This window comes from Schistocerca gregaria, chromosome 5, assembly GCF_023897955.1.
Source record: "Schistocerca gregaria isolate iqSchGreg1 chromosome 5, iqSchGreg1.2, whole genome shotgun sequence".
Classification (NCBI taxonomy): Eukaryota; Metazoa; Arthropoda; class Insecta; order Orthoptera; family Acrididae; genus Schistocerca; species Schistocerca gregaria.
In genome coordinates, this window is record NC_064924.1 from 67,898,187 (window position 1) to 67,908,523 (window position 10,337).

A 10,337-nucleotide genomic window follows, 5' to 3' on the forward strand; every position below is an offset into this window, starting at 1 on the left:
CCTGCGCTATGATAGTGCCACGCAAAACATCAAGGGGTGCAAGCAACCTCCATGAAATGCACGACCACACCATAACACCACCGCCTCCGAATTTTACTGTTGGCACTAGAAGCACAGGCAAATGTTGACCGGGCATTCGCCATACCCACACCCTGCCATCGGATCACCTCATTGGGTACCGTGATTCGTCACTCCACACAACGTTTTTCCACTGTTCAATCGTCCAATGTTTAAGCTCCTTACACCAAGCGAGGCGTCGTTTGGCATTTATCGGCCTGATTTGTGGCTTATGAGCAGTCGCTCGACCATGAAATCCAAGTTTTCTCAACTCCCGACTAACTGTCATAGTACTTTTAATGGATCCTGGTGCAGTTCTTAATTCATGTGTGATGGTCTAGATATTACGACCCTCTGCATCTGTCGCCGGTCGCTGTCAGTCAACAGCCGAGGTCGGCCTGTGGTGTACGTGTCCGTTCACTTTTCCTCTTCACTATCACATCGGAAACAGTGGACCTAGGGATGTTTAGCAGTGTGGAAATCTCGCGCAGAGACGTATGACACAAGTGACACCCAACCACCGGACCATATTCGAAATCCGTGAGTTCCGCGGAGCACCCCGTTCTGCTCCCCCACGAAGTCTAATGACTACCTAATATGAAAACCGTATTTTTGGGGGGTTTTCGGATACTTCTGATCACATAGTGTATGTACAAGGTGTCTCTCCTAATAGATATCATGCGAATTTCTTCTGGTGTTTCCGCAAATACTTGCAGTTATTTTGCAACGTATAGGTGGAGTAAGCCGGAACAAATAGTGCTTATCACATCTCTTTTGCAACGTCCGGTGTCGATGAAAAGGATGATTTATAATGCGGAATTTTACGTGCTAATTCGATAGAGCGGTTCCAAGTTAGTCTAGTGTCAAATGTCTTTTATCGAGATCTATTAACAGGTACAGTAAAACCCGAAGAATAGCACTTCTCTATCAGCTAGTGGACAGCGCACCGGCGTGGCGGTAGCAGTTACCGCTGGCCTGGGCGGTACTGTAGCTCCTAGAGTACTGGTCGTTGTTCATGTTTTAATGGCCCTGTTAACACGCGCCGATAAAAGAAAACGTCACACTAGACTACTTGGAACAGCTCAGCCGAATGGGCACGTAAAATTCCGCATTAAAAATCGTTTTGCTTTTAACGGGAAGCAAACCGACGCTTTTCATGGACATTGGGCCTGATGAGCAGTATTCATTTGGTAGATTCCAGCTACACATTGCAAAAACTGAATTGCAAATATCTGCTGGAACAGCGCAGAAAATCATCTGACGACCCGTAAGAGAGACACCCTGTATATACTCTACTACCTTAGCGCCCGCTCCTTCGCTCGGGTGGATGTGGATTATACGGTCTGCATAGGTTACGATCTGTACAGATTGTTCTTTTTTTTGTTCTAATCTAATTTTTATATTGTACAGAAATCGCAACCCCTAAACGTTCACGCCAATTAAGATCTTGGAAGCACGGTCTTTTCCGAATGTACTTCTTACCAAAAAGCGATTACGGTAGCAATTAATGATGCCCTTTGTTCTTTTGGATATATTTCCATTAAAACTTTCATCCCCTAGCAGACGTTTCGTTATACGTAACCGAGAAATGAGCGCCTGTGTGCATGCAGTACATCATCGGACTGTTGCCTGTCGTTTCCTTCCGAAGTTTCCTGGCGTGTCGGCAGCGGTACCAGCAGCGACGACAAGTCTCGCGACGAGGTCTTCGGCCGTTCTGCTCCATGTGCCCCCCAGAGGAAGAAATCCAGACTCGTGAGATCGTCCAGACTCGGTGGACAGGCCAAAGCGTCTTCTTGGCCGATTCCTCAATACCCGAATGTCGCTTTTAGATGATTTATCACAGCAATGGTGAATTGAGCTGGCGCCCAATCGTGCTGGAAGCACATCCTCTGTTTCACATTCTCAGTTACATATTCCAGCAGTTCTGGAAACACATGTTCCGTACACAGAGCAGTTCTGGATATCAGTAGTCATTCCTAGTCAGTGACGCAGACTCAACCACTAACGCAATGTTTCCTACCGATACAAGATGCAGCCAAGCGGCTGCTGAAGACAGTTTCCAGTCGGACTTCTGTCTTAGACTAAATATAGCAGAACAAAGACGGTTTGAAAATCTAATATAACTTAATTAAGTGAAAAAACGTCACAGGAGGATGGCATGACGGATGGATGGGTTATATATAAAACGGTTTAGAGGTCCTGTTTCATCAATTGTATTACACTTGTTTCTTTTGGAAGTAACTAACACGTTGGGGACACATTTTGCGGCGAGTAGCGTGGCCGTTTTTCCAGATCGGCATTAGTGATCCACAGAGGAACTACAAAACTGATAGAAATACTAATGAGCGACATTTGTAGGCCAAATGACGTTGATGAAATATTGATACCGTAAAAAAAAAAGAAAATCTCCATCTAAGTAAGATAAGACAACTCAAAGTAATGAAACAGTTTCCTCTAAAATATACCGGAACAAGCTTCCTCCGTCAATGTTACAGAAAACAGTGGTGATGAAACTCCCTGGCAGATTAAAATTATGTGCCGGACAGAGACTCGAACTCGGGACCTTTGCCTTTCGTGGGCAAGTGCTCTACCATCTGAACTACCCAATCACGACTCACGCCCCGTCCTCACAGCTTTATTTCTGCCAGGACCTCGTCTCCTACCTTCCAAACTTTACAGAAGCTCTCATGCGAGCAGGAGAGCTTCTGTAAAGAGTGCCGGCACGGTAACTCAGCGTGTTCGGTCGGGGCCTTAGCTGCCCTCTGTAATAAAAGAACTGAGTTAATGGATCAACGACGAACTGAAACGGGTGTCTTGCGACATCCACCCGGAGCAAATACAACGAACGAAAACGAACAAAATGAGATTTAAAAAATGGTAGAGCACTTGCCCGCGAAAGGCAAAGGTGCCGAATTCGAGTCTCGGTCCGGCACACAGTTTTAATTGCCAGGAAGTCGCATATCAGCTCACATTCCACTGCAGAGTGAAAATCTCATTCTGGAAACAGTGTCGATGTGTATTAGAACTTGTCCGACCACTTCTCGGCAGGGAGCAGCGTTGTTCAGGGCAAAAAAGTATGCAATGGCAACTTTTCCCGTCATGGCAATTTTACCACACCTTCCCCAACGATCTTCTTACCAATTGGCAACCTACATAAATTAGTATGTTATAATAATGAATCACAATAAAAGACACGATCACCGATGAATAATAAGTGTTCTGAACGCCATTTTGCTCCCAATGTTTGCATTCCATTACAACAGCCTTAGGCTGATTTTATATTACTTGACACAAATATGTACTACATTTGAAGATGACGGTCTCGATAGTCCACAGTCACGAGTCCATGTTACTTCCGTTTGACTTTCATATGGAAGCAGGTGATCGAAGCAGGTGATCGGTGCTAGTTGCGCACGCTCGTGAGACGTCGGTATTGGAAGGCAAACAATATTCTCCCTCTCTCTTCTCTAAACCCAGCAGTTTCCACTCTGCTTACCCCACAGCTCTTGATGTAAGTGCCAACCTTTTCTTAGCTCAGAGCCGAATTCACCAACGTCAATTAAAACTAAGCACATCTTGCAAGGGGGCTTAATTAAAAAGAAAAGAACTAATAGTAATGAATAAATGCTATAAATTTAGTAGCTGTGTGACCGGTTACCAAGTCTCGTAACCAGTTGGCCCTGACTAGTATTAGCACGCAATCTGACCGCATAAATAAAAAATAAAGAATGACAAGGAATATCCATTAACACAATTGATTAATTAAGTCCCCTGCAACTATAATAGCTACGAAACAACGAAGCACAAGTGTAACTGTTTTGTATGTGGTAGTGTGAACTCAGCGTACATGTATCTGGCTCGATTCTTTCTCAATACGACAAAATATTTTAAACACCATTTACAAAGAACTAATTGAAAAACCAGAAATACTATAATTGCACATAGAAACCAGAATTACAAGTCTAATAAATGAACACAAGCGAGATGCTTTATTGACTGTGCCTGTGAGCAAGAGGGATTGTCAGTAAAGAAAACTGTAATACTTTTTTACCTCATTATGTATTGACGAAAATATTCCGTTACGCCTTCATCATAAATCAAAATCCCATCTCCTTTCTCAAATACATTCTGCCAATTGCAACTTCTTCCATCTGTACATTACACCAACCAAACAGCGTCTACTCCCTTTCCCAACAGAACAACAACTGCCCTCGACATCCTCTGAAATACTACCTCTCAGTGGAGGCGGCGGAATAATAATCTTAGTCGCAATCTCTGGCGCTGTCACTCAGTGTAGCCACCTTTCAATCTTAAAGTATTATTGTCTCTATAAAAATTCTATTACCGAGCAAGAAAAGTAAAGTCTTCAAAAGCTCTTAACGTTCGTTAATTTTTTTTTATTCTGCTGTTAGTTGATACAAGTATATTATTATAAAATACTGCTTAGACCCGCTGGCCGTACGTACAGGACGTTCGGGCCGGGGCCCGCAGTTTGGCGTCCACTGTCAAGGACAAAACAATTTTCTGTATTAAGATAAAATACGGTTTCGTGTTGTCTTTCTTGTTTTTAAATTTCTGTTGGACTTCAATCCCTGGTAAAAAATATTTGTAGAAAAAAATTCTCATTTTGCTTCTTGCTTCTTTCGTTTTCATTCTAGATTCTTGTTGGGAAATGCTCTGTTTGCCGTGAGAAAGAAGTTTGGGTGTGACTCGGGTGCAGGGTCTCGCCCAGCTGCGAGGCTACGTTGCACTCAAGGAGTGGAACAGAACGACGAGAACTCGCAAAGTTGTGCAGTGCGCACCTCCCAGGCACCCCCTACAAGAAGACAGATTTTCAAAACTAAGTTATCGCCTCACACGGCGGCTGCCTCCGGCAGGGAATTCCCAGCAAGTCGCCGATACGCTGTGTACCTTCCTCTCCACTCAAGCTGCCTTTTGTCGTTGCTACATTCAACTTCGTACGCTGTCTTCCACAAACGAAGTTTCACTGCACCAAGGGTGAGATGGAACGACTTCAGAGATTCGCTGTGTGTCGATGCGGACCCAACGTTGATAGGGGTGTGTGTTGCCCATGCCGCTGATCGTCTCGATAAACCGTCACATAGCAAATAATAGCTTTCCTACAGCCCGACCAACTGTAGGTTTCCTACTGTATGACCAATTTGGCACCCCGAAGAACTCGGTGAATCTCGCGACAATGTGAGATGTTTCCGTAGGAACATTTCGGTCCTGATGGATGCGACTCTGATTGTTAAAAATTAAAAGAAGGTTATATTCTCTGGCAGCATCATGGGAAATGTCAAAAGGAAATTACCGGTATCCACCTCCAGACCATAAAGGAAAAGTTTACGCAAAAACATTGAGAGAAAAGAACCTCGTTATCACTGACAACTACTCCTTCGTATTTTAAAATAGAGGTGGAAACCACTAATTTCTTCCTGAAATTTTACGTTATATTGCCAGAGAGTAGAACTATTTAAAAGCCGGCCGGAGTGGCCGAGTGGTTCTAGGCGCTACAGTCTGGAACCGCGTGACCGCTACGGTCGGAGGTTCCGATGCTGCCCCGGGCATGGATGTGTGTGATGTCCCTAAGTTAGTTAGGTTTAAGTAGTTCTAAGTTCTAGGGGATTGATGACCTCAGAAGTTAAGTCCCATAGTGCTCAGAGCCATTTGAACTATTTAAAAACAAATGACTGATGTGTGTATCGAAAATATATTATTGTACATATGCGCACCTGCATCACTTACAAAGGCCTGATAGAGCTTTCCTAATGAACAAAAAGTCCACAGACAGTACCTTTGGTTAACGAACATGTTGAATAACATGACACACCAATTGTGTTCCCCTACATGCCTCAGTCTCCTTCTGAAAACTAACCGCAATTTACTCGCCAATACAACTGAAGATAAGAAACGGAAAACGATCCAAGTACCAGATCTGAAATTTGTCAGGAGAACAAAAAAAAAAGAGTGTATCTCTGTTTGTACATAACTGATTTGTACTCAGAAAATCAAGAAGGCATTTGATGCCACAGATTTATGTGAGAAGACAAATTAGAAAATTAATAGCTCTTTTAATGACGTTCGAAGTGCCATATCATGAAACTGACTGATTCTCAGTTGCCATGAGAACGTTTTTATAAGTTGATTCTTGCAAAGAATAAAACAAAAGCCAGGCACTGTTGATAATACTTTTTATTTACTCAAACAGCACGGTCGTCGGTTTCAAACCGGCAATGACGCTGTTTCTGTAAACAAAGCTCATTTTTAACAGTAATTTCAGAAGTCATATTGAGACGACAGCGATCGTATTTACTAGTGTACCAAAAAGTCAGTCCATATCGCAACAAATAACAGGTATAAGTGGACATATTTCTATTATGTGACTGAGCACAGCGAACAGAACAACATTACATCAGTATTTATGTCATTTGCAGACTGGTAACTGTAACCATTACAAGTCTTATGTTTTTAGGTTGGTTAGTACCTCCAAGTACACTTGGAAAGAGAAAGCTATTAATGCTTATTTTCTCCTGAGCAGCAGGACAGCTGTTGAAGGGTGGACGCGTGCAATAGCACTGAATGTACGTTTTGTGAAAAATGGCGCTTGAAACGTTTCCCATTATCAGTTTTCAGCTGTGTTTCTATCGTTATTTTTGTATTATTTTGGTGTTACTTTTTTGTCGTATTCGTTTCGTTGCTTGTTTAAAAATCAAGGAATATGAGATGATAGCGTGCGAAAACGTGTGAGGCTACATTACCAACATGGCGCCCAATCTAGACGCCGACTTCTTGGATGGAACTCTTAATTTTCAAATGGAAATGGACCTCATGTTACATATCAGAGAATAACACTAGGAAAAGAATGGTTCCTTTCATTTCAGCAGCTCTTCAAAATAGATGGACCCCTGGACTTCGTGCTAGGGGTGGCCGTCTTCACTGAAAGAATCAGGTTTCGAGTATGTGGGTTTTCCTCGGCTCCAATGTAACTTTACTTGTAAAAAACTTAAATTAACTGATTTCCAAAATAACCGATTTGCGATCTTTCTATTGCTATTAATTTCAATGATAGACGTTGACTCTGAGTGGAGAGTGAAAAAATTTAAAGAGAGAGTAGTAGTGGTACGAGATGTCGATCGATATGGGTTTGAGGTTGTGGCAGAGATCTGTCTCATTTTCTGCAGCAAAATTAGTGAAACTGAAGGAAACGTGAGCGGAAACGCCGAGAGTGGAAGATCATATGTTTATAGCTTTCTTGCAACTTCAGTTTGGATAGTACCAGTTTTCCGCAGTCAAGATAACACAAAATTAAGGGTTCAGTCATTATTCAAAGTTATAGGTATGAGCACAGTGATCAAATTTACTTTCTCTAAAATTAAAGCAATAACAGTCCTAGGTCGCGAAAATTAAGTCTTTTGACCTTGTTTGACACTACTATGAGTGCCTTCATCAGAAGTAGTGCCGAAACCAGGACAAAAGACTTAATTTTTGCGACCGAGGGCTGCTATTGCTTTCAAAAATGGCTACAAGCACTATGGGACTTAACATCTGATGTCACAGTCGCCTTTAACTTAGAACTAGTTAAACCCAACTAACCTAAGGACATCACACACATCAATGCCCGAGTCAGGATTCGAACCTGAGACCGTAGTAGCAGCGTTGTTCCGGACTGAAGCGCCTAGAACCACTCGGCCACAGCGGCCGGCCTGTTATTGCTTCAATTTTACTTTGTAAATGGTAGCTGACCACGCAGCCATGATTAAAGTGGATGATCACATTAAATGATTTGGCAACTGCGAAAAAGCACTATCTTCAGTTGTAGAATGGAATGACGTCAGTAAACATTTGTGCCGAACCGGGACTCGAACCCGGATTTTCGGCTTTTTTTTTTGCATTTTATTCGTTGTTGATCCTTTCACTCAGATTTTTTGTATTACAGACGCGAGCCAGGTGTCTGACCGAACACGCTGAGCTACCATGCCGATAAAAAATGAATGGGAGGCAACATCCATTTGGCTATCCGTGCACGACCTGTAGCCCATGTCAAACTTCCATATGTCGTCATCCATTCGTCTATAACATGTACTTGTACATTCATTATGTATATTCCTGTACACGTCCGACATTACACTTGAATGTCGCTTGCCCAGTATCAGGAGATAAACACAATACTGCAGTGCCAGTGTAATTCTGATGAGTATGTAAAGTTCCATTGGAAATGTATGTACAAAGTAACTTTTCATAGTCATCAGAATAACACAGGCATTACAATATCGTAAGTGGATGCTTTCTCCTTAGTATGTCTCAAGTTCTTTGTGTCCACTCCTGTTTAAAATCTTTTAAGGAAAGTGGTGCATTGTACTTGATTGATGCCGCGCTTCGTAAAATACTTCCGAACTAGGGATGAAGGGCGGTGGCATACTTTAATGTAGTGTTCTGCAGGACGAGGACAGCGAGAATGTACCGCATCGACAAGGTGTGGGCAAGTTGTGCGCACTGCACGTACAAACATACCATTTATTGCCAGCCGCTGTGGCCGCATGGTTCTAGACGCTTCAGTCCGGAACCGAGCGACTACTACGGTGCCACGTTCGAATCCTGCCTCGGGCATGGACGTGTGTCTCGTCGTTGGGTTAGTTAGGTTTAAGTAGTTCTAAGTCTAGGGGACTGATGATCTCAGATGTTAAGTCCCATAGTGCTCAGAGCCAGAGCCATGCCATTTATTGGGCCACACCACAGACAGACAGCTACATTATTGTCTCAGTACTGCTGAATCGATAACTACCTCATGTGGTTTTTGCTAGTTTGTGATTGTTGGAGTTGTTGTTGAAACAACACTGACCGATTCTCCCAATTTCTATAATTAGTAAAAAGTGCAAAAAGCCTGTTATAACCGTGACCGAACAAATATCGAAAGATACCGATATTCCAGAACTCAAATACCGGTATGAGTTTTTACCGGTCGGATTTTCCCAGCCCTACCTGGCACCTCCTTGTGGGATGACACAGACTGAGAAACATATTTATGTGCTCCCTTATTTCCCCGACGTACAGTTACAACAGTGTCAAAAGAAATTTTCTCACGCCGGTGGAAGAGATTTTTTTACAAGTGGCTGGTTTACTTTCCATCTGCCTCGGTGTGAATTCGTGGCGCAATACGGCCGGCCATGGCGGCACTCTGGCGATACGCCCCCAGCGAATTCCAGTCCGGCTCTCGCCCCCGCGCTGGCCCGCCCCCGGAGACTTCATAACTGGCGCGCCGGCCCTCATATTGTCTGCCTCTCCACGGCGCGGCGCGGCGTCTTGCCGCCTCCTTCCTCTCGACGCCGGGCTCGCTCACTCGTGTGATGCTCGTTGGCCTCTTCCGTATTTTTGCAGCGAAGCACAGCCACCAGCACTTCCCCGCTTTCTTCCGCTATTTCCCACTATACCCGTGTTATCTGGCGAGGGAAGCGGTGTAGAGCCAAAATGAAATTTTACAGGAGACAACAGACGGAAGAAAATTCATTCAGCACGGCTCATGCACAATCAACAACTACATGATTACTTAAGTGTTGGCAGAGGATAGTGGAACCACTTGCAGACTATTTACCAACCGTCCCACTCTCCAATAGCAACAGGGGAAAATGAACACCTAAATCTACATCCATACTCCACAAGTCACCTGACGGTGTATGACGGAGCGTACTTTGAACACTTCTTTCTCACTTCTATTCCAGTCTCATATTGTTCGTCGGTATGCCTCTGTGTGGGCTCCAATCTCTCTGACTTTATCCTCATGGTCTCTTCGCGAGATATACGCAGGAGGGAGCAATATACTGCTTGACTCCTCGGTGAAGGTATGTTCTCGAATTTTGAACAAGAGCCCGTACCCAGCTACTGAGAGTCTCTCTTGCAGAGTCTTCCACTGGAGTTTTTTTCACCTCCGTAACGATTTCGCGAATGCTAAATGATTCTGTACCGAAGCGCGCTGCTCCCCGTTGGATCTTCTTTATCTCTTCTATCAACCCTATCTGGTACGGAACCAACAACGGTGAGCAGTATTCAAGCAGTGGGTGAACAAGTGTACTGTAACCTACTTCCTTTGTGTTCGGACTACATTTCTTTAGGATTCTTCGAATGAATCTCAGTCTGGCACCTGCTTTACCGACGATTAATTTTATATGGTCATCCCATTTTAAATGACTCCTAATGCCACTCCCACATACACTCCTGGAAATTTAAATAGGAACACCGTGAATTCATTGTCCCAGGATGGGGAAACTTTATTGACACATTCC